Source organism: Cibotium barometz, chromosome 26 (assembly GCF_041138505.1).
Source record: "Cibotium barometz isolate CiBa-2024 chromosome 26, ASM4113850v1, whole genome shotgun sequence".
In the NCBI taxonomy this organism is placed as follows: Eukaryota; Viridiplantae; Streptophyta; class Polypodiopsida; order Cyatheales; family Cibotiaceae; genus Cibotium; species Cibotium barometz.
Genome location: NC_141071.1, coordinates 23,119,659 through 23,145,257, shown reverse-complemented (window position 1 = coordinate 23,145,257; position 25,599 = coordinate 23,119,659). Strand labels below are relative to the sequence as shown.

The window sequence follows — 25,599 nt, the reverse complement described above, 5'->3', positions numbered from 1 at the left end:
CAAAGCACTTGTGGAAAAGAAATATGGTCATTGGATTAAATGTTTGAGGATAGATGGTGGTGGTGAGTACATCTCACATGCATTTGATGCATTCTTGAGAGACCATGGTATTAGATGGAAGCTTACATATGTAGGTATACTCCTCAGCAAAATGGGGTTGTTGAGAGAAAGAATTGAGTGATAGATGAAGTGGCAAGAGAATTGATGAATGAGAAGAATATGCCTTTGTATTATTGGGTAGAAGAATGTGCTACAAAGGTGTACATCTTGAATAAGACACCTATAGCTACCATACAGGAGAGTACTCCTAAGATGAGGATGACAGGTTTTAGGCTGAAAATTGGGTATCTCAAGGATTTTGGATGTGTTGCTTATGTAAATGTATCGGATGAGAAGAGAAGGAAGTTGGACCTAAAGGTTGAGAAGTGCATATTGATTAGTCATGCACAAGAAAGAAAGACTTACATTTTTTACATTCTGGAAACTAAACAAGTGCTCACTTCTAGAAATGTGGAGTTTGGTGAGTTAGCAAGTTGGTACAAAAACAAAGATGATGTTATGGTTGATGACATAGATGCAGATATGCATGTGAACTTGCTAAAAGAGAGTTCTACTTCATTGTTTAGGCCAAGTGAAATTGTTAGCCTAGAAGTCCCTGGTGTGAATAGCCCTACACACGAGCACTTTTTACCTTGTGTGGTGCAAGGGTTTTTTTCGTGTGTGGTCACATCAGCCCTAGGGCTAGGGTTATTTGTACTTTTGTACTCCATTCATTCATGATCATCATCATTATCGAGTACTTTCCAGCATCAAGCTTCATCGCTCACTCTTTGTGCTTCTTTGTCACTGTGTGTGACTGTGTAGAGAATCTTCTTCGTCATCAAACATTGGTATCAGAGCTAAGGTTTACGGCCTCGGTTTCAATGTCGGTTTTGGAGCGTGCGCGCATTTGACTATCAGCACCTGCCATCGACATTCGTGCCTCCTCTTGCCTCGACTTCCTACCATTAGCCTCGTCGCTCTCCTCGTTGGTGTGGACACCTGTTGACTTTTTAAGCTTGGTTTCAAAGCTTGGTTGTAGAGCCATTAGCCATTACTCTCTGAAGCGATGAAGCTTGGTGTACATTGTTGGTGTTTTACATCACCGCCGTGCATCCATTCTGGCCAACCCCACACATTAGCAGTCCACTCAGCTCAAGCTTTCATAAACTTTCGGCATTGGATTTCACTATTCGCCGAGTTCTGATGTTTCACTATTCACCGAGTTCTGATGTTTCAACTGTTGCTGTTTCAACTGTTGTTGTTTGAGTATCAGCATTCATTTCGACATTAGACTTCTGAGTCCGTGGATTTTGCCTAGTCAGCCATTCAGCACTCCTTTCGGCACTAGACTTCTGTGTCCGGCCATTCTGCCTAGTTAGCCATTAAGCTGCGTTTGTCAGCTTGGCCTAGTTAGCAGATCAACCTTTGGCTTTTATCAGTCAGCACTTAAACATTCATCATTCAGCTTGTACTTGATGATTGATCATCCATTTAGTTGCTTTTGTTGATTTTACCCTGCCAGCAAAATTGAATCTTTAGCTTCTAGCTTTCGACATCGGACTTTCTTGTCCATCAGCTGTTTCAGTCGACTTTGCCCGGTCAGCCATTCAACGTTTGGCTTTCCTCATTCAACCATTCTGCTTCAGGCATTCTGCATTAAAAGCATTCGGACTTTCTTGTCCATCAATTGTTTCAGTCGACTTTGCCCGGTCAGCCGTTCAACGTTTGGCTTTCCTCATTCTGCATTCGGCTTCAGCATTCAACCATTTGGCTTCAAGGTTTCTGCAGTCAGCCATCTAGCTTTAGCATTCAGCCATTTAGTCATTCGGCTTCAGTACTCAGTCATTCAGCCATTCAGCTTTAGGCTCTCCACATTTTGCTATTTGGCTTTAGCCTTTAGCATTCAACGCTCGGTGTTAGGGCTTAGCCGTCCAGGGGTCCGTGCATTGATGGAAGATGCATAGAAGGTAACCACCCAACCGTCGGTGCCACTCTAGTGCTCGAGGGTGAAAGTAGAAGGAGAGGAGAAAGGGGGTAAGGGTAACTAGATGAAGATGATAAGAAGATAAGGTAACAAGTGTAAACGGAAGAGAGGGGGCAAGGGTAACAATAATAAACTTGAAAAGGGATAAGGTAACAAGAGAAGAATGAAATAACATAAATAGGATAAATAAAAATAACTCAAATAAGAATTCCATGACAAAACAAAATTAAACTTCAATTCTGTCACCCGATTTGATGTAATGTTCAAAAGGTACATCTCAACTTGCACATAGATAGGTGCCTTCTCCATGCACAAGGAAACACACCCCCACCTCTCTTATTACATGCAAACTAACGAAATTAATCACATGAGCACAAAGCATCTCACACATACAATAGCTCCAATGCAAGACTCAACATAGCATGTGTAAGAGTAGCCCAAGCTACCAAGAATGTCAAGCACACAAGCATGCAAGCATCTCTCACATGCAAGAGCTTCTAGTAAAATACCTCACCTAGAAAGCAAGAGCTAGAAAGATTTTCCAAAACGACACCAATGTGGTAGATTCCAACTTGGGCTAGAGGAAATGACACCAATGTGGTAGATTCCAACTTGGGCTAGAAGGAATGCCTTGCCTCTCACCCTATGCTTCTTTATACAAGAAAAAGAGGCTCATCTCCTTGCCACATGGTAAACATAAGGTTATCCCACATATTACAACAAATAGAGTGTGGGCATACCCATCACCTCTCAAACCATCCAAAATATGTGCACAAAGTAATACAAATTGTGTGCACACAAAGAGTGCAATGTGGGCTATCCAAGGGGAAAAACCTCATGGGAAAAAGTTCCCTTGGATGAAAACAAGAAGCTAAATGTGAGGTGAGGGATAAGAGAGAGTGATAAGTATAGGGGTTAATATCCTCCTGCCTCTGAAGCACATTTGGTCCCTTAGATGTGAAAGGGGATGGGACCAAAGTGTGTCGATGAAGACGAGATGAAGGGGTGTCTGGATGAAGTATAAGCCGAAGGGGAATACAATCTAGGTATGCACAAGGGGGAGATGGTTGTCCAAGGGGAAAAAACCATGTTGGAAAAAAGTCCCCAAGGACATGGGGAGGAATGACACGGAAGTCATCCATGTGGATCCCAAATAAAAATGGGAAACTCCATCAACATCTCTAGAGTACAATGTCGATGAATCCGTGCTAATGACAATGTCGAAGAGGGTAAAATATATGTCGAAGTGAGAGGACCACCACTTGGATCCCAAATTAAAAAACTATGAGTATTCTACCTAAACTAGGGTCCCAAATGAATGTAGACAAATGGGGTGCCTTAGCCAATGCTAATGTACTGCTCCTAAAAGTGAGAAATATATGGGCAATGAATGGACTATGGAGTAGAGGGACACCTTTGCAAAAGATCCAGTAGGGAAAAGGTGTCCTTATCAAAAGGATTTGCAAAGGTGGGTACATATGTCGATGATGAAGATAATATCGCTGAAGCCCATGGAGTGTCGATGGAGCCAAACCCTCGTTTCCAAATGAAGGGACTCCAAACTGCAGCTCGAGCAAAAGCTAGTGTGATGAGTGGTATCTATATAATCTACACCTAGAGAAGACGGTGGACTATATAGAGGCTCTATCCCAAAATATGACAAGAAATCCTCTATAAATACATGAATGGATTTTTCCACCTCATAAGATGGCTCAAAAGGAAGAGAAAAATCATTCAAGTGTGTATCCAACCCTGTGTCAAATACAATAATTGATGTCGAGGTTATGTGAGGATCAACATGCAGTTCCCATGATGAATCATAGGCGGATACAATGTCTGACGTAGAGGTTGTGGTGGCTTCATCATGGGGTACAATCTCTAAGGGGGTGATCATAGAAAGGTTCTTCTCCACAACTTGTGCTAGTTAGGTGGTCGGGGTATGGGATGGGTGCAATAGTTTAGGCATATGTGACCTGATTTGAGGAAGGGTGGAACATGATACATGAATTGAAACACCTCTATGTGATGCTCTAGATAGAAAAAATCAATATGATCCTAGAGTAAAATGAATACATAGGGGAAGCCATGTAATGTCATGAAGTGCATCGAGTCCTAATAGAACACCTCATGATGAGATGTTCGTCAAACAATATGGATACAAGCGTATCCCATGTGCTCTCAAGAAATGGAAAAATACCCCATCAACTCTTGTACCATCGAAGGATCCGCATGTAGCTAGTGATGCATGATTCATCACGAGAGGAGAAGGAATGTGAGAAAGGACATGTTGCAATTGATGTGCCATAGCTATGCAAAGATTTTTGCACAACTTGCTAATGCTCGAGCAAAGTATTTTGCAAACTATACACCTACGAGAGAGGGAGAGAGAGAGTACAAACTATGCATTTTCATTGTGAAAAAAGTATCTCTTTTTTTATGGTTAAGTTAATTTTGTGTGCGTGTTTGTGTGTGTTTGTGTGTGTGTGTGTGTGTGTGTGTGTGTGAGAGAGAGAGAGAGAGAGAGAGAGAGAGAGAGAGAGATTAACACTCAATTTTTCACTTTCAACATTCTGCCAGGCTTTCCGCAATTCGACATTTAACTTTCAGCCATCAATGTTCGACATTTGATTTGCAGCCTCTAGCGTCAGTAGCTTAGCAATCAGCTTTCAGCCACCATTAGTGCTCATTGTCGCTTCCGTATCAGTAGGAAAACTTTAAGTCCTTTAGTTGTCAACATTCATCTCTTGGCCGGTTTACCCATCAGTAGTCGCCTTTCTACTTCGGCACTCTGCTTTCGGCATCCAAACTTCGGACATCAGGCTTCGACATTTGGCATTTGACTTTTAGCTTTCGTCAGAGCTGCTTCAGTTTGACATTTGACTTTCAGCTTTTAACAGCTAATTCAGTCAATCAATTCATCACCATTTGACTTTCAGATTCCATTAGTTGATTCAATCACAACGTTCGTTTGTCAGCCAATTCAGATTTCGTATCCCGTTAGCTACATCAGCTCTTCTGACCTCTGGAACTGCTGACTCCACATCAGCATCAGACTACTGACTCGATGTCAGCTTCGGATCTGCTGATGCCCTGTCAACTTTCGACCTGTTGATTGATCTATTGACGTGCTAATGCCACATCAGTTTTTGACCTTCTTATGCCACGTCAGCTGTGTCCACGTCTGCAAATTTTGACTTGAAAGATTCTGCGAGACCGTCGATTCCTCCTATAGATTGCTAATTTGGTTATGTGTCGCTCGTCTTGGTCACCCTACCACTCCACCTCTCTTATATGGTTACACTGTCAGCTTATGGTTCAAGAGTTGGTACCTTTGTAGCTCCCACACAAGCTCCTAACATTACCGACCGATTCCGCCTGTAGATTTTGACTTGTAGATTGCTGATTTGGTTATGCGTCGCTCGTCTTGGTCACCCTACCACTCCACCTCTCTTATGTGGTTACAGTGTTAGCTTATGGTTTAGGAGTCGCCACCTTTGTAGCACCCACACAAGCTCCTAACATTGCGGACCAATTAAAGAGGGGAATACTTATCACATACAAGATTGTTAGTTGTTGGTTCATCTGATGTAGAATTGCATGATGCTACTATGCTTGATATTGATCTTAGAAATTATACGTACTCTGAGTCAAGATTGTCAGTTAGTGCTATGACATTGATGTAGAACTGCATGATGCTACTATGCCTGACATTGATCCTGGAGATGATACGTACTCCGAATCAAGATTGCCAGTTTTAGTGCTATGCTTGTCACATACAGGATTGTCAGTTGTTGGTTCATCTGATGTAGAATTGCATGATGCTACTATGCCTGGCATTGATCATGGAGATGATATGTACTCTGAATCGAGATTATCGGTTGGTGCTATGATTGATATTGATTGCAAGAAACTAGGGTTGGCCACTCAAGACATGGAGTGTCAACATGGGTGTGGGTCACCATCCTCACATCTCATATGGAAGAAGTTCACCATGAAAGCTTGGGCATGAAAGCTCCAAGAAAGTAATAGTAAAAAATGATCATAAGTTGTGTGTACAATGCCCATGAGCCCAATGTATCCTATAGCCCAAGGTCCCCAAAGGCACATATGTAAATGACTCTAAACCCAAGTGCCTTAGGCCCTATCCCCCATGTGCATATGACACCAAATCTACTTTGTTACAAACCATCCCCTCCTACAATGATTTTGTCCTTGAAATCAAAGGGTGGTCGTACACAAGGATATACAAAAGCCAAAAATGCACTCATGGCCTACATGTATCTAGCATCAAAACATGTCCATGACGCTCGCCCGGATCAAATGGAAAGGATATAAGGGTGTCGTCGATGGTGAGGCTAGTGATAATGATGCCTGGATCAAATGGAAATCCATGGCATGCCTGACCCATAACCGTATTATCAATCCTGCATTCTCCTAGATCAAATGGAAATCCACGGCATGCCTGACCCATAACCGTATTATCAATCCTGCATTCTCCTAGATCAAATGGATGATGTAATGCACCACATCCATCAATGAGATACATCCAATATCCCCCTAGGTCAAAAAGATAATGCACCCATGCATAGGATCCTACGTGTACATAGCTCGTATAGCACCACCCACTCGGATCATAGGTGAATACATTATGTCCAAGAGTGAATGCCTGATAGACTATGTCTGTGTCAATGCATAGGCATCCATGATCATCAAAATAGAATGCCTCATACTCCATTAAATGTGAACCCATGTCCTCACTGCATCTATCACCATGCATAGGTCCATAGGCATGATCTACATCACAAATGATTACCTGAGCATAATCCATATGTACCAAGGCATAATCCTCATCACTGTCCATATAACCCTTGTAGGGGTCACAATCATAGACTCTCTAGTCATCTCCCAAGAAAGGGCCATAGAGAGGGTTCCCATAGAACCTCCATGAAGTGTCTAATAGCTGCTCACTACTAGATGCATGAATAACCTCATCATCGATGTCATCCATATCATCAGTGTCATCCACATTGATAATGTTATCCACATGCTCACTAGCATCATAAAACTCGTCCTCATCATATGTAGCATGTTCATGCATACTACCATCATCCACATCAACATAGATGATCTCCTCATCATAAATAATGATGGTAGATGAATCATCAACACTTGCATAAGCATCATCATCAAGATGCCTAATGTCACCATGACTAATAATGCATATGTCTTCACCATATGTATAATCTTCATCCACATGTGCATGGCATATGTCAAATCCATCCTCATATGCATGTGTATCATCACATGAATCATCATTCCTTGTGTCAAACACAATTGCATGCACATCCAAAATATCCTCAATGATCAAGTCTTTATGATCTCGGGGCATCATATCATAAGCTGAAAATGTATCCATCAAAGCACTTATGGAAGTAATCCAAGCATTCCCATTTCCAACTTGTGTATTCCCATTGGCTACGAACACATCGGTGATCTCTTGTCTCGAGAGAGGATCGGCATTGAGATCTCCTCATGTACTTGCTGTCCAAAAATTACAGCAAGCGTCGCATCCACTTCAACACCCGCAATGTGTGCATAAAGACTCGCATAGTCACCAAATGTGATTGTGAATGGAAGTCCTCGTTTGTCCTTTAGTAAAGCCAACTTCTTTCAAAATAGAGTGTATGATAGCTCTTCCATCTCCTCTCAAAGTAAGACGTGAACCAAGAAATGGTACCAAGAATTTACATCTATTGATTGACCTTTCCTTTCTTTCACTACTAGTAGTGGCTTTACCATGAAACTTAACACCTTGCTTTTTTCCATCCATTTCTTATGAAGAAGAAGGCATTTGACCATTGTTATGCTCAAACTCATAACCAAAATCTTCCTCAATATGAGGTAGAGTTTGACCAAAGTCAAAGTGTAGATATCCTTTGTTTTGAACTTTTGGTCAAAGTCAACTATATAGGTTTGACCCCCCCAACAACATCGGATTCGGATGTACTGTGGATTGTTGGGAAGCCCTAATGATTTACATCCATCCTATGATGTCATTTGTCCCAAATAGCTCGCTGTTTCTGACTGGGCACAAGTTTGACCTCCAATGAAAAATGGTAAGTTGAGGATCTAAATGATGTCAGAACGGAGAGGTTTAAGGCTTGTTGGGAAGGTATATGGGAGTACTAAGAGCCTATATAATCACCCAAACTCCAACCCTAATGTACATTTATTGAATTAGGGTTTTGTGAATCTGCAGATTTTGCTCTCAAGAGCTCCTTTGGTACACATTTGCCTTCTGCATGTTCCACCTGTACTACCCTTTGTTTCCAAGCATCTTTGGCATCCAAAAGAAACTTATATGTGTCCACAATTTCCCTCAATCCCAACCATGAATGTAAATTTTGAAAATTTTTGGCATGGTCTCCTGTGTATTAGTGACCAAATCTCAAATTTCTTAAACCACAACCAATGTTCTCTTGGCAATTGGCATAGCATCAAGGCATATATTCCATAATGCATTGACCAATGGCATGATACATGTGATCTTTGGGTCAATGAAGATTTATTGTTGATGGAAAGATTTGCTTAATAATCTCCTAGCCAAGCCACCCTCTTACCAAAGTTTAGAGTCCAATGGCAAGAGTTGGGGCCATTTCTTCACTTTGAGTACCTAATCCTCTTCCTTACCACTTTACCATGGCACTCACGTGGCAAGGAAGATTCAAGACATGCTCCCCTTGGCCTCTCCAACCAAATGCCAAGGTACCCTCTCACACATCAAGATTCTACGAATAGAATGTGGGGACAAAGTGATGTGAGGTGTAATTTGAACTTCAAATATATGGGTAGGATGACTTCCAATGTTTTGATATCAAAATGTCAATCTCATCATGTCCAATGTCTTCCACAACACCATATAGCTACAAAAGTATCAATCAAAACACATGTATGCCTCTTACATAGGCATGTCCAAAACATGGACAATCAACACATGTGTATTAGGCATTCACATAAGCATACCATGTGCCATTACAAGTATTGATTAGTCTTCAATGCCAATCAATGCATTCCAATTTCACCAAGATGCACCAAAGCATCAAAATGCATTCACATAGCATTAACGAGTCTCTTAACCTTGCATAAATGCACTCTAAGGTATATGTAGCCTTCCAAAAGCGTCCAAGGCTATGTGCTCCCAATGAATTGCATTCTTAAGCATGAACGGCAAAGTTCTCAAGCAAAAAAGAAAAGCCCCAAATTTTTGATAATGGTGATGAAAACCTTTAATTGCAAGCTTAAAGAGTATTAAGCCTTGCTAATGATTATTGGCATCATTCTTTATACTTGGATTATTGATTAAAAAAACCCTGATTATACTTGAAACCCTTATAGCCAAGAAATGATAAAAGTGGGAATCTTGCTTATGTTGCGCCAAGATTCTTGGGAGTGTAGAAACACGCTTAATCAAAGTAGCTTGGACTGTAGAAAACGTGCAGAATCCTTGGGAGAAAACGCAGCAGAAAAAAATGCCATTGATTCCATCCACAATGCTACACTTGGTTTTAAGCTTGCCTAAGCTTAGGCTTGATTAAGCTTGGTTTCCAAGCTCCAAAACACCAAGAAAGAAGGCGGATTCATGCATACATAGCAGAAAACGACGACCAAATTCAGTCCATCTCATGATCAAACGACGCCCAGAAATGCATGGAAGTAAATCTAAGCAACCATTAGGTCCTCTCGCAGTCGTTCAATGTAGTGATTAGAGCAATTTTTGTGCAAGAAAATAGCTATAGAAAAACTTGAAAATGACCATAGCCTTGACCTTGAATGCAAGCATTATGGTACTCTATCTGAAGAGGAAGAGTAGCTCAATCAAAACCCTAATGTTTGGGCAAGAAAATTTGAGAGAGGAAGGCACGATTAGCTCCAAGGATCAAGCAAGGGTGAGGAAGAAGGGAAAAAACGTTTTGATTAACATTCCTTAATCGATGAAGTCATCCCCAAATTTGATCCATCATAACCCATTGCCCCCCAAAATCTCAAAAAATGTGTATCAAAAGGATCAAATCAATTGAAATAAAACCACCATAGCCCATTTCTTGATCAAGAAAGTCCAGAGCAATAAGGCTGGTTTCATGCGCATTTCTGGGCCCCAATGGCCACACCATCAAATGTTTATGTCCAATGACATTCTGCTACGCACTTAGTGCAAGATCAAAGGTGCTCCATACTTTGTATAATCCCCCATTCAAGGTGACATTGGCAAAGGGCACTAATCAAAATTTTTGGAAATCCAAGGTTTTAAAATATATTGTGGTAGACCTAGGCTTTAGGACAATGAGGCGAAAAGTGTGCCAAGGCAGCTCCACCCACTAGGGTGACAGACTTGAGTTTGTGAACCTTTGGGACTCTAGAGGAATTGTATATATTTATGCTGAGAATGTGCATCCAAAGTTGAGAGTTTCAGGCTGTTATACGTCATTAATGAAGCACAAACTTGAGTGGAAATGGCTAGAGGAAAGTTAGAGGGAAAGGTGGGATCAATAAAATGAAGGGAAAAAGGGGGGTAATCAAAGTGGGTAACTATAGGGTAAAGGTGGCAGTAGAGGAGAGAGAGAGAGAGAGATTGTGAGCTAAAGTATACGAGGTCAAAAGCCATGGGTGGTATCCAGGCTGTGCGCATGGAGCGGAGGAGGGGCCAGAGGGTGTGAACATGGGTTGGGTAGTGGCAAAAGCTTTGAATAAAAGAGGCGACTAGGCAAGGCGAGGCTGTTAATTTGTGGACTTCCCAGTGGAAGAGACGTTGGGCCATGACGGGAGTTCAGGAGGATCTGACACAGCAAGGGAGGCGTGAGCTAATGCTGGAGAATTTTGGCGAGAGTGGACTCCAATGGGGAGGTCCATGGAAGGTCCTTAGCCAGGACTGCAACTTCGTCTACAACACGGTTGTGTTGGTAATCCTCTCTTGCTGCTCATCAATCACTGTAAAGAGAAATCTCAGCAACAAACAGCTCTTAGTGTTTGCAAATTTAAAATAACAAACCCAATTTCTTCTTCCCCAGAAATCTTGGAGGTGCTGTTGTTTCTGCTGCTGTTGCGGGTGGGCCTGGGGTATTCAAGGGAGGATGCTAGGGTTGCCTTGGAAAGCGAGAGAGAGAGACAGAGAGAGAGACTCTTAGAGAGACCCATTGATTTATGTAGATAAAAGTAGGAGCACTTGATTCGGAGGGAGAAGAAATTGAATAGGTATTTTAAGGCAATGGGCTGGCAAGAAATGGAGATTAGTTGATCCCTACTTTAATCAAACGCAATAGACGCTCACTAAAGAGCAAGAATGTGGCATATATATATATATATATATATATATATATATATATATATATATAGAGAGAGAGAGAGAGAGAGAGAGAGAAGCCCTCTCCTCCTCCAAATTTTCTTTTTTTGCAAGTGCTATACAAATATATATATATATATATATATATATATATATATATATATATATATATATATATATATATATGGCTAAGATTTTATATAGTCTAATATATGCTATGGGTTTTGTGGGTTCTGCACATGGCAACAAACAATCAACCTAGAGATTCAAAGAAGAGAAGAAAGAGGCTATGGAGGCAGAAGGAGCGGTTGTATTGAAGCGAGATCTTAGAGTTCATCTCTTCAGCAAGGGGGAACAAATTCATTATGAGATTGCTAAATAGAAGCTAATGAAGGAATTAATATTTTTGTTGGCAATGTGCTGGTGTTAATGTTTGCCAAATGCATTGTAGTCGCAAGCTTGACAAGTAGTTGAGGAGCTCCTTTCTCTGGTGAATAGGGCCAAGGTGAGCAAGCACTAAATCTATACAAGATTAACCACAACCCCACCTCCCTCCGCGTGGGCAAAGGAGGTGGGGCTAATTCAAAATAACCACTCCTCCTACAAGCCAGCCTGAGGAGGAGCCAAATCTCACATCTTCCAATACAATCTATACAAGATTAACCACAACCCCACCTCCCTCCACGTGGGCAAAGAAGGTGGGGCTAATTCAAAATAACCACTCCTCCTGCAAGCTAGCCTGAGGAGGAGCCAAATCTCACATCTTCCAATGCAATTTTTCTCACATGAAATCTTTGTATACATGCTTACATACCTATAGATACACACACTTATATATATTATGTATGTATGTGTATCTATAGGTATGTAAGCATGTATATATAAATAGATTTATATGTATGTCGACGCACACACATGTATGTTCATGCACACACGCACACACAACACACAGACACCAGCACATGATACGTGCACACACACTCGCACCACGCATGGACACACGTGCAACATATAGAGATATGCACACTTGCACACATACTCAAGCTTGCACATACACACACAAACATATATATTATGTGCATGTGTAAGAGAGAGAATATACATACACACACACACATATATATTATGTATGTGTGTATCTATAGGTATGTAAGCATATATATATAAATAGATTTATATGTATATCAACGCACACACATGTATGTTCATGCATACACACACACACATATAACACACAGACACAAGCACATGATACGTGCACACACGCATACAAACACACATACACACACTCGCACACATGGACACACATGCAACATATAGAGATATGCACACTTGCACACATACTCAAGCTTGCACATACACACATGTGTATACATGCACACAAGCACATAAATACACTCACATACACAAGTACATGTGCACACACATGGACATGCACACACTCACACACACACATATGCACCTGCACGTGCACACACATAGATGTACACACGAGTATATTCACATGCTCACACACACGTACATGTAGACACTCGCTATGGATACACATATATAAAAACATACACACCATGTACACACACACACATAACAAATACACATTAACACATACACACAATCAAGACACTTGCACAACACATGCACGCGTGAAGACATTACACAATCATACATACGTGTGTATGTGCACACACAATCACATACATATGTATGCAAAAGAGAAGACAAAAGACATTGTATATAAGATACACTTATTTAAGAGTGAACACACCTCATCATGCATCCCCACGTGTTAAAATTTAATATTAAAAATATATGTGTATATGTGTTTATTTATTTTATAAATGCACATGTATATATAGGTATACATCTCTGAATTGGCTATCACTATGACATATGCTTCATACTTTAGTGAGCGTGCTATTCTTGCTCCAATAAACAGTCAAGTGGATATTATGAATAAGACAGCTTTGGATGAAATGCCTGGTGAGCCTAAGCAATATTTTAGTGCAGATTCAATCTTGAAAATGATGAAAATTCATTTCTATATTCCACATAATTTTTGAACACAATCGACCTTCGGGGCGGATATCCACCTCAGTGCTTGGTTTTAAAGTCAGAAGCTCCTGTTATTTTGCTTTTCGTAACTTGGATCCAAGACGTGGACTCTTCTGTAATGGTACATGGATGATATGTAAGGCCTTTCACTCTAAAGTCTTGGAGTCTGAAATCATTACTGGTACTAAAGTTGGTGAAAGAGTATTTCTTTCACGGATTACCTTTATATGCAGCGAGGCCCAACTACCATTCACCATGAGGCGGAGACAGTTTCCCGTGCGGCTGGCCTTTGGCATGTCAATAAACAAATCACAAGGCCAAACCCTAAATGTCTTGGGGTTGTATTTGGTGACTCCAGTGTTTACTCATGGATGTCGCATTGTCATGAGCATGGTCTCCTCATGCTATGAAGGTGTTACTTGAGGATAACGCTAATGTGGAGTGTTCATTTGATGATCTTCAAAGTTATACACCTACAACAAACAATATTGTTTATAAGGAGATCTTGATGACTTCAGAGTGACAAGTCAGGTTTCTTATTTAAGTTCTGCAATTTGATTAATTTTGTTGTGATTTCTTTTTTTATACATATTTGTCCATGGTAAAAGTACCTATTTTTGTTGTTTATGTTTTGACAGACATGTCTAAGATTACCTTGCATTGGACATGCCTTTGTCGAGGATAGTAGGTGAGTTATTCTCTATATTTGCATAACTTTTCTTGATTACAAAGTATGGAACATGACATTCTATACTGATGTCTATCTGTACAGAGCCACCGCTATGGTCAGCTCCTATTACTGCAAGTCACGTAGTAGCAGGGATTATGATTGATGCTTATAGGGATGGGTAAGTATAAGTGTAATTGTTAGGCATTGTATAAATATTTTTTGAACTTATATATAAATAATTGTATAACCTATTTGTTATGCTTTGATTTTAGGATATTGCATGACATTGATACGTTTATGGTAAGAGTTGTTGACGAAGGCATCGAGATGTACGGGATTGGTGTTCTTGATGAGGAGTGGGGTGTCTATTTGTTTTGGAGAAAGATGGACAGATGCTTTGCATCATTTGAGGGGTATTCAATACCCGATGACTGGTTGTTTCTTACATCCATCATGACCATTGGTATTCGTTATGGGTTTTATACTAGAGCTCCTCATGTACCATCCACTCGATGTTCTATTGTACGAGGTAATTTTGATTATGTTTTTCTATTATAAGATTTTATTTATCAATGTGTCGTTATGTACAGGTCCTTTTGAGATTTTATTTATCGATGTGTCGTTATGTGCAGGTCCTTTTGAGATTTTATTTATCGATGTGTCGTTATGTGCAGGTCCTTTTGAGATTTGATTTATCGTTGTTTCATTTGTGTAGGTCCTTTGCATTCATCGATAGTAGAGCATGTGCGGGATGGATCACCACTTTACAATAGAGAGCGTATTGTGAGGAGACAAATGAATGATCCTTATCACAAGAGAAGAATTCAATTTGTTGATTCTGACATTATTGACTGAGAATACGTATTTTGTGGTGCATTTTGAGAATATGTAATATTGGTCCTTTTTTGCATCTTTGTATGCTACATTACTATGATATTTTTGTTTTCGCTATAAATCTACGAGACATGGATGTTATTTTGAGATGTATATATGAAGTCACTTGAAATAATGTATTGTGTTTACTTAAAACATGACCTAAATTGGAGAAATTGAGCTTATTTTTTCTGGAACTCTACCTGCCCCCGCAGCAACGCGCGGGTCCAATACTAGTTCCTTAAATCGATGAAGTCATCCCCAAATTTGATCCATCATAACCCATTGCCCCCCAAAATCTCAAAAAATGTGTATCAAAAGGATCAAATCAATTGAAATAAAACCACCATAGCCCATTTCTTGATCAAGAAAGTCCAAGAAAATTAAAAACATGCAGAAATTTGAAATTTTTTAGAAAATTGGATCAAAGACATGGGATCAATTCAAGGCTTAGATACCAATGCAAGAAAATAGGGCTGGCCATGCAAGACATGGAGTGATAACGTGGGTGTGGGTCACCATCCTGGCATCTCATATGGGAGAAGTTCACCACCATGAAAGCTTGGGCATGAAGCTATTTCAAAACTAGATCCAAAAAGTAAGCTGGGCTGACCCAAAAATGGTCAAAAATTGACCAAACTGATCTTGAAAATTCTAGAATCAGTTTGCTTGGTTAGAGGCTCACTTTTTCCTATAAATAGAAGCCTCCCCCTTTTGTAAAAGCTTAATGGTGTTTATGCACTGTTACTCTACTCCTGTCCTGAGCCATCTACATTGAATTTTTTAATAATTCAATTGTTTTTGGCCTAATCCTCTCCAAAGTGAATTGGTGGCCACTATTGCTTCAAACAAGAGTAGAACCCTCAATCCCTCAAGCCAAAAAAAGAGCTTACAAGCTCCATGCAAGCTAATTTTCTTACTTTGTTTATGAATTTTAATGAAAAATCTATGGTTTTCTTGATTTTTATGTTTTTCAAATGATTGAATTAAATTCAAATGTTATGCCTTTGATGAAAAGGCCACCCCTTTCTCTTCTTTACATTCCAACCTTTCTTAATCCTAGAAAGATTAACTAAGTGATTAATTAAACTCTTCTTATTGTTTACTCTCTTGAATTTAGAAAATTGTGTAGATTAGAGTTCTATAATTCTAAATTGGGTTAATTAAGTTAAGTGAAGAAAGATAAAAATGAGAAATGGTTAGCCATACAAAGGAGGTTATGGTAAAATTTTTTAAAATTTTGTGAAAAAGGAAGTTTATTTTTATGTTATTCCAAAAGAGTAATTCCCACCATTTTTGCATCTAAAAGAAATATTCTAATTACTCGATGTACATATTCACCTATGAATATGCATGGATATCACTGATATTAATTATTAAATTTGATTTCTATGTATAGAAAGATGCATAAAGGATTTTTTTAATTATAAAAGGGTTATTCTTATTAAAATTGATTTCTATGCATAGAAAGATGCATAAAGGAAATTTTTTTATTATAAAAGTGTTATTCTTATTAAAATTGATTTCTATGCATAGAAAGATGCATAATGGATTTTTTTAAATTATAAAACTGTTATTCTTATTAAATTTGATTTCTATGCATAGAAAGATGCATATTATAAAAGTGTTATTCTTATTAAAATTGATTTCTATGCATAGAAATATGCATAAAGGAATTCTTTTATTATAAAAGTGTTATTCTTATATATGCATAGAAAGATGCATAAAAGATTTTTCTTTACAAAAGTGTTATTCTTATTAAAATTGATTTCTATGCATAGAAAGAAGCATAAAGGAAATTTTTTTATTATAAAAGTGTTATTCTTATTAAAATTGATTTCTATGCATAGAAAGATGCATAATGGAATTTTTTTATCATAAAAGTGTTATTCTTATTAAATTTGATTTCTATGCATAGAAAGATGCATAAATAAAATTTTTTATTACAAAAGTGTTATTCTTATTAAATTTGATTTCTATGCATAGAAATATGTATATAAATGATTTTTTTAAATAAAAGTGTTATTCTTATTAAAATTGATTTTTATGCATAAATAGATGCATAAAGAAATTATTTTTATTTTAAAAGTGTTATTCCTATTAAATTTGATTTTATGCATAAAAGGATTTTTTTAATAAAAGTATTATTCCCATTGAAGTTAATTTTTATGCATAAATAATTTTTATATCAAAATTAGAATTCTCTTAAATTCTATGTTTAAATTCTATGAGTATTTGATAAATGAATAATTAAATACTCTAAGAGAGAAATTTCTATCGTTTTATATTCACACGGATTGTAAAAAAGAAAATTCAGGAAATCTATCGAGATCGAAATTCAGGAAATCGATCGAGATCGAAATATTCAGACAAATGATTAATTTATTTCTCATTGGAATTCGTAACTAATTTAGAAATCAGTTAAGTGAATATTCAAAGAAAGAAATTCAGTAAAATAGTAACAGAATTACCAAACCTTTTTGAGAAAGATAGTTTAGGAAAAATCTTATTCGACTCGAACCTTGAATCAGACTATGACCAAGACCAACAAACTCTTTCATCAGTTTCGAGGAAAGAAAGTGTGACCAGTTTAAAAAAATACACTCAAAACTCTCGCCAAATCTGAAACTAAGTTTGAGGCCCTTCGAATTGATCTGTGGATCAAGGTTATAGAATTCGAGGAATTCTGGTATGAAATTCTGAATTCCGATCAAGAAATTTTGGGGATACTGATTCAAGAAATACCCCTTGTATTTAAAAGAAAATCAAACTGAAAACTTGCTTAGAAACCTTGTTTTCTTAAAGGACTGTCTTATGCCAGAATGCTGGAGGGAGCATTTGGTATATGTTTTTCTAAGAGAAATTTGGTTGCAACAGCTGGCGGGGAGTGTTCAAAGGATGGCTCATGCGGCACCAGTCTCGGTATGGTTGAAAAATGATGCGCTTTCGGTACAATGGGCGAGGGTGGACGAAGCGATCCCTGAGTGAAGTGCCAGGACACCTAAGGAGGATCCTGGAGGGTTCTGACCAGGAGATGCACGAGCTGACGGTGCTTATGACACCCATGTATATGTCGTGGAAGATATGTATGATGGACAAAATGATTATTGTAATTTGTTATTGGATCTCGTTGGCTGACCAGTTGGTATCAACCAACGGAGAGTCAGAGTGATACTTTTTTTTGAGAAACAAGGGACTGGATGGAATTTTTGAGTTATGACATCTGTAACCAATAACTGTTTGCCAATGGATTATTTTATATGTTAAAGTTTTAAAGAGGAGTGTGTGCATATCTGTATTCGAAAGCAAAAGTTAAGAAAGGCATTCAATTATAGGTGGGTGAGTAATTGTCTGGTTCTACCGATTCCAGTGGTTGGGGTGGTGGCTAACCCATGGGCCGGATGGGGTTAGGCTAGAATCAACGGAGTTTTAATAATTAATAATTAAATTGAAATAATAGGAATACGCTTAGAATTCGAGTAGTTAAATAAAAACCTGAAGAATTTCTCAAATGAGTAGATCAATGGCTGTGCCTGACTTCGGTTAGGAAACCTCAAATGATTAGATCAATGGCTGTGCGTGATTTTGGTTAGGAAAAAAGCGTTGATTTCTTCAAACTAAGTCAACGATAGTTTTCCTTCTATCTGGTTTAATCAGGTGAAGGATAATTTAATCTCTTGACCCCGTTAGAAAATTCGTTGTAAGAAAATCAAAAAGGTGGAATCGTCCCCATTTTCTGGGCAAGGAAAATTTTCCCGGTTTTGGTTTCGGAATGACCACCAGATTAGTCCCGATTTCGGTTTTGGAATGACCACCAGATTAGTCTCGTGTCCGGACATTCGAGGGTGAGGCCCCGAGTGGGAAACCCTGCCCCACGCAAGAGGGAGCTACTGCTAGCAACCGGGAATCCGGTGCGCGGAGGGGGCAGAGGGGTCTCACACCAATAATGTTGCCTTGTCCCATGACCGCCTATATCTACGTTAAGAGAAGGTGAAGGTGCTCACAAATTTGGTGCACCAACAAGGATCCCCAACCTATCATTCCCAGCCTATCTTGGCCACATGGATGTGGGAGGACTCAAATATTAGGGACAAGATTACCACCTTTTGTGAAGGAACATCAAGATGTGTTTGTTGCATGGACTTACAAGGACCTCCATTGCATTGACCCAATGATTTTCACGCATAATATTCCTCTCAAGGGAAAGAACCACCTAGTGTGGAAGGATATCTATAGAATGAACCCCAAGTACTCACATCAGAAGTGGTTATGAAGGCGCTGGAAAAGATGGAAGAAGTTGGGATCATTGTGCCCATATAGCCTTCGCAAACGGCCATCTCCAATTGTGGTCGTCCCCAAGTAGAAGACTAATAAGAAGGTCCACATAGATCTATGTGGACTTCAAAAGAAGACCATGCACTATCAAGGAAGTGTCTACTCTTATCCCTTCATTGAGAGAGTCTTAGATAATGTAACTGCAGCCATGTTCTCTATTCATTCAATGGATACAAGGTGTAGTATCTTCATCTTGGAGGACAACAACACTCCTTGTATGCTCACGATAGTCTTTGAATATGAGAGGAAAATATGTACCCTCCATAACATCTTTGAGTTGAGGTGAATAATCTCAATAGAGAGCTCCTTATGAGCTCTATTGCTGAGCTTAGTGGAGGTAACCATAACCTGCCAATCTCGTGGGTGGCTGGCTGAGTCACAGTATATGCAGAAAACTCAGTGCATACAGAGCTCACTCTGTGAGAGCTCGTTGAGTTCCAAGCTCACTGTGAGCTTCCACACCAGCGCTGCCAATATAATCACGGTGGTTCTTCTCCCGTGCGGTGCGCTACTCAACGTAAGAAGAGAATTTGAAAATTTTTGTGCGGAAATAAAGCGAAATCTCCTTGTTGAGAGAAGAGGAAAACCCCTTTTAAATTCATAACAAAGTTTCTATTTTTAAACCTTAGTGGTTTTTAGTCTTTAAACCTTTGGGGTAGTATTACAACTTTGTGATAAAAGAAGGATTATAAAATCCTTGGGATATCCTCATCATCTTTGTGGGAAAATATTTTACACATGCACGCTTGTAAACAAGCATCATCATGTACATGCTCTAGAGATATAAAGAGCACATCTCATTTTTCATTTTATAGTGAAAGAGTTGAAAGGTTCAAGTGTATGGTGTGTTAGCCAAATGCCAAGGTGTCTACACACCAAAATTACAGTCCAAATAGCACTTTTAAAGGAGTCAAAGAAAAGCACCAAAAGCAAACCAAAACCTTCATATACTACCATCAGTGGTGGTCGGAGTCTCTTTGTTGAGGGGGTACTCGAAGTGCAAAGCTCCATTGTAAAGTCCTGGAACTATAAAGGACTTCCCTATTTGTGTAATTTGGGGAACACTGTGTGTGTGCGCGTGCATAAGATTGAGTATCCTGGCAAATATGGTGGGAAAGATGTTTAATAAAACACATACAGTTGATGGGTCCAAGTACCGTTCCGCTGCTGCTAGATGCATGCTAGCTAAATAAATAAAAAAAGACAAGAACGCTCGCCAGCTCCAGCAAAAGGGCCGTCGCAGGAGGAGGATGCCACTCGGGAGCAACTCTTCCGTTGCCGGGACTTGAACCCGGGTCGCTCGGGTGAGAGCCGAGTATCCTAACCAACTAGACTACAACGGAGCGATGACAACTCCCACGGGGCTACTCTAACTGACCTATGTAACCAGACTACAGCGGAGGGGCGGCGCTGCCCGCACACTGGCCAGCCCCCCCATTCGCTCCATGACATTGAATGTCGAGGGAGTTTCGGCGGAGTGGTAACTAGTTTTGCTTTTGCTTTGAGTCGCGCGCCACTTGTGTTGTTTCTTCTTTTTCTTTTTCTTTTTGACTTTCTTTCTCTTTACTTAGCCGTTTCTTTTGAAGGGCGGGCAAAATGCTTATTTCGGACAGTGTGTTTTTCAAATCTAGGATACTTTGCTCTCTTTTTTGGCAATTATTGAAGCCATGCATTATGGCATCGTGTAGCCTCACGTATTCTACTAGTGTCGTCATGATTGTGATGAGGTGTATAGCTCTGGTGTAAAACTCACCACATATTCTAGCTTCAGGTTGTCGATCTCAAAGCCCTTTTGGCTGTGGTTCTTTGTGACTCCCACCTCCTGCTTTTTTTTCTTTATCTTCTCATCAATACTTCTCACCAATGACATGTAGGTTAAGGGCATTGCATAACATATCCGCACCTCCTTTCTGTCATTTGTTAACAATCCCTTGCTTGGTGGTCAGGTTGTACGAAGACACATATTGCACTACCTCTCATCTTACCTAGGTTAAGGGCATTGCATAACATATCCGCACCTCCTTTCTGTCATTTGTTAACAATCCCTTGCTTGGTGGTCAGGTTGTACGAAGACACATATTGCACTACCTCTCATCTTACCTAGGCCAATCTTATTTAAGGCCACTTGGATATCTAGCCATCTTATTCAAGGTCACTTGGACATCTCGCCATACTCCAAAAAATATGGTCGAGTGGTGGGCCACTGCAAATGTCTCTCTCTACCCATAATGGTAGTCCACCCAAGAAAGAGTCGTCCATGCTCTTTCTTTGACTTTGTGTTTGACTCTGTGTGAGAGTACTGACTATTTTTCCAAATACCCCAGTTGCGTAAGAATTAGGTTTACAGATCCTTGCAAGGTAGAGTAAGCAAAATGATGTGCTGCCCAACCTTACTGAGGAACTAGACCCCTTCTTTAAGTAGCCTCACGTAGGTGTCATTAGAATTTAATTAAGTTATTAATCGGATATTAATAGTAGCTGGTTAATGGAAAAGTCAACTTGTGTTGAAGCTATTGATAGATTTATGCTTGCGAGACAAGGATTGGGAGAACATGATGTTGAGATAAATGAGGATGTTTCTTTGAACAAGAATCGGAGCTTAGAAGTAGATTGTGACAAAGCTTGGCCCAAACCATGAAACACATGTTTTGCAATGAGATAAAGTATATTGTCTTTATCGTTTTCCACAGTGTGCGCATATAGCTGGAACAATACACATGAAATTCAGAAAAGCCTATCTAGTTGTACGTGGGTGTTTGATTGTGTATGTCATATGAATGGAATGGGATGCATACTAAATGATGTGTTAGTGATGTTGTTTGCATATACTTGCTTTTTTATGCTGGAGATATAAGATGGTGGAAAGTTAAAGTTATATGTCAGGTCATTGGAGATGTATGCAAGATAAATTGATGTTATTGTACATGTATCATTAAATCTTGAACCCATATCTTTTGCATTGTATGATGTATAAAATGAAGATATACATGTACATCATGTCACCCATAGCTTGGAGAAATCAGAGTGTTTCCTTGATATAGAAACCTTAAACATGGAGTGGATTCTACCCATTGATTAGAGGAATCTGAGTGTTTGGTACCCATTGGTTAGAGAAACCTTAGACGTGGAGTAGATACTTTGGTACCCATTGGTTAGAGAAATCATAGTGTTTCCTTGAGAGAAACCTTGAACATGCTGTAGATTCTTTGGCACCCATTGGTTAGAGAAATCATAGTGTTTCCTTCATAGAAACCATGAACACGGAGTAGATTCTTTGGTAATAATAGCTTGGAGAATCATTGAATATGACTAATGATTTCCTTTTTTTTTCTTACTCCATTTGATGGGATAGCTCTTTGAGACTTAGAAACCATAACCATGTGTTACATTCATAATAACTTTAACCTATAAAATTTGTTTCTTTGATAGTACCCACCAATGTTGAGATGTTGGTTGATTGTCCTAATGATTTTTTTGGTCTGCTTGTTTAGTGTTGGTGATAGTCTTTAAGGATCCACACGTCCTAATGATTTTTTTGGTCTGCTTGTTTAGTGTTGGTGATAGTCTTTAAGGATCCACACGTTGACACTCGATCATCACTAAAGCTTGGTGCCTAAGGAACACATTGTTTGTGAAACTTTCTTAGGCTATGAAGGAATTGCTACAATTAGTGAGGTTGGGTTGGATAACTTTAGGGTTTTCACCACCATTAAAAGGGTTTTGATGTAATTGGTCTCCATTGATTTCCAAATAGAGGTGGTAGTTGATGATGTGGATTTTATCCCCTTTACAAAGGTGTTGATTTTGTTAGATTTTGTTGTAGTGTAGTGGGTTGGATAACTTTAGGGTTTTCACCACCATTAAAAGGGTTTTGATGTAATTGGTCTCCATTGATTTCCAAATAGAGGTGGTAGTTGATGATGTGGATTTTATCCCCTTTACAAAGGTGTTGATTTTGTTAGATTTTGTTGTAGTGGCTCCTTACTTGTCATTATTTAGATGGGTTTGAGCATGAGGAATGGTGGTGACTAGGAATAGGTAATTCACACAAAGATACCCATCTAGGAATTTGTGAAAGACAATATCTCAAGCAAAATAATTATTCAAATTCAGCATAAACCAAGCTTTAGAAATCAGCACACCAAAAATAGTTAGCTCTTGAACAATACAAACATTGGGTGCAATCTTCCCCTTGATTCCCCACACATGAGTATTTTTACGCATTCAATTGCTAAAATAGGCCATAGCCTCCAACAATACACAACTTGTTCTTTTTCTTTTATGGTACTCTCTCTTTCCCCAAAATAGAGAGCTCTTAAATATTAGATTACTTGGGGCAAGGGAAAAGCTTTTCAGCTTTACAAAATAACTATTTTGCAAGTCTATGCCTCAAGTCTAAGCTTGTAAAAATAAATAAATGGATGTGCACAAGATGCTGTTGCTATATTACTTAAGTCCATGCCTCTCCTGAATTTGATAATATTATGCCTATTTTGAAATACATGAAGGAACACACTCTTAAAGGCATTAAAAGCTCCTTTCTTGAAGAGGAGAAAGATATCATGAGAAAAATTGGGGTTGTAAACCTTGACACTAGTGCCTACTTCAAAACCAATCAAAGAATGAAGGAAATTCGACAACTTCAAGATGCACACATTGTGGAAGACTTCGGTATGTGTTCAAGGATTATAGGTACAAACATAAGCCAAAACTATAGTGTACCTACTATGGAAAAATTCAATACCTTGAAGACAGATGCTACCATAAGAATAGAGCTAAAGTCAACATGGTCAAAGAATAGAGCTAAAGTCAACATGGTCAAAGAAAGAAAAACAAATTTGGCAGTAGTAGCCCCCCCATGGACGAGGATAATTTCACTAACATTGAAGCTGAATGGGATTTTTAGTCCATATGTCTTATAGATTGCATGCCATGTATTGTAATGTAATGGTATGGTATTTTCTAAACCCCTAATGGTTTTCCCTTTAGATTCCACATAGAGCCCAAATATGGCCATGTTGGAAAGGGGGGTGTTGAAAGTTGGCTCCCAATGGCTATCTTTTATATGGTTATGGACATTAGAAATGATCATTGAACTATGGTTATAAGGGTCATGGGTTTATGGATGTAATTTGGCATTAGTCATTTACATGGACTAGTAAAAAGAAGGCAAAATATACCTAGAACTAGGCCCCTTATGCAATTTAGGAGAAGGAGATTCTCATGGCTATAAGTTAGCTTACGTGATTGACCAACCCCTCCATCTTGCCACTCTAAAATCCCAAAAATCCTTTAGATGAGAGAGAACTTTTAAGCCTCTAGCAGTTTTTTTATCAACATGAGCTAGAGGGGTTGGGATAGATGAGACCCACTAAACAGGGTGAGTCACCACAAGGACTCTCCCACAACCATTCCATTATATTAGTCTAATGCTTCTGTGTATCCGATTCTTTCCTTCCAACCCTTAATCAGAAATGCAACATAGAAATGCAACATAAGGTAAGCCCTTAATCTTAAAAGGTGCTGAGATATCGAGCTCATCTAGTGAGGCGGTGGACACTGATGACCCACCTGGGGGATAGGCCCCACACTTACACCACTGGAATGGTTTGTGAGAGATCATGGGTGATATGTGGCCAGTGGGATGACAGGCTGTACGACAGCCATTCTAGAGACTCGCATAGTTATAGCGCCAGCTCATTTAGTTGGGTTCACACTATAGAGAACCCTAGTATGTATTTGGTTGAGTACCTTTTCATAGGTGTGTACTCTTATCTTTGTATATGGTGTGTTGAGTGTTGAGTGAAGAAGAAGAAGATTTTCAGCCTCTCACCTTGTGTGTTCTCTTTTAGGGTTTTGTGAGTGTGTGTGTGCTTGCAAGAGCTCAAGCTCTATTCTCCCCTGCATCTTTTCATGGTATCAGAGCCTGGTTCATGCTAAGAGCTGAGCTGCAAGCAAGAGAAGCACAGGAAGCAGTACGAGGGTAAGAGCTTCAACTACTCTTCCCTATTTGTGTTGGCGACTACACCCTTGTCTCGGGAGCTCTACAGGAGGAGACACCGGCAAACGATCTCTGATTGAGGAGCTTTCTTCATGGGAGTAAAGCTATAGAACAACTATAGTATCCTATCGATCCCTATTTTTTGGGCCAAAAACGGGTTTCGGGTGCATTACGACCTCTGTTTTTCAGAAAGCAGCTGATTTCGAGCATTGCGGGTAAGTCAGCGATTCTCCTGCAGAACTCTGTTTTAAGAACTGCACGAAGACAGATTGGTTGTGTAGACATTGTGTGTGCTGCAAGGAGGT

General features: G+C 39.3%; 1 non-coding gene across 1 annotated transcript; it reads right to left on the bottom strand.

Moving 5' to 3' along the window:
• Positions 1-20,563: 20,563 nt before the first annotated feature.
• On the bottom strand, positions 20,564-20,636 carry TRNAE-CUC (transfer RNA glutamic acid (anticodon CUC)). The gene has a single exon. It is a non-coding gene; the product is annotated as a tRNA-Glu (tRNA).
• Positions 20,637-25,599: the final 4,963 nt, after the last annotated feature.